Consider the following 689-nt stretch of genomic DNA (forward strand, 5'->3'; position numbering starts at 1 on the left):
GGGGGTGTCCTGTCTGGGTGTCGTGGTGTAGGGGTGTCGGGGTGTCGGGGTTTCGGGGTGTCGGGTTGTCAGGTTGTCGGGCACACACCCTATCGGGTGACACCACTGACAAACACCCTAAAGGGGACTGTTGAGTCAAAATGCTGAGTGAAAAGGAAGCAAAGGATCGGTTGTGTCTCACAGGGCCAAATGCTCTATTGGAGTTGGCACGAACACACACAATCAAGGTTCGAAGCTATTTTCGTCACTGTATAGAGGCATTCGAGGTTTCATAGACAAAGGTTAGATAGATGGAAAAAAGCTAGGTTAGATAGTAAGAAATTGGTAATTGAGGGTTGGCCAAAGCAGGATCTATGGTTCAGTTGCCTGACGCGGATTGATTTAAGAACAGTGATGAAAGTCGGGTTGTCGGGTTGTCGGTGTGCCGTGTCGAGCACTTCTTCTTCTTCTTCTTCTTCTTCTTCTTCTTCTTCTTCTTCTTCTTCTTCTTCTTCTTCTTCTTCTTCTTCTTCTTCTTCTTCTTCTTCTTTCCTTCTCTTCTTCTTCTTCTTCTTTCCTTCTCTTCTTCTTCTTCTTCTTCTTCTTCTTCTTCTTCTTCTTCTTCTTCTTCTTCTTCTTCTTATTCTTCTTCTTCTTCTTCTTCTTATTCTTATTCTTATTATTCTTCTTCTTCTTCCTTCTTTTCCTTT

This window comes from Triticum dicoccoides, chromosome 5B, assembly GCF_002162155.2.
Source record: "Triticum dicoccoides isolate Atlit2015 ecotype Zavitan chromosome 5B, WEW_v2.0, whole genome shotgun sequence".
Classification (NCBI taxonomy): Eukaryota; Viridiplantae; Streptophyta; class Magnoliopsida; order Poales; family Poaceae; genus Triticum; species Triticum dicoccoides.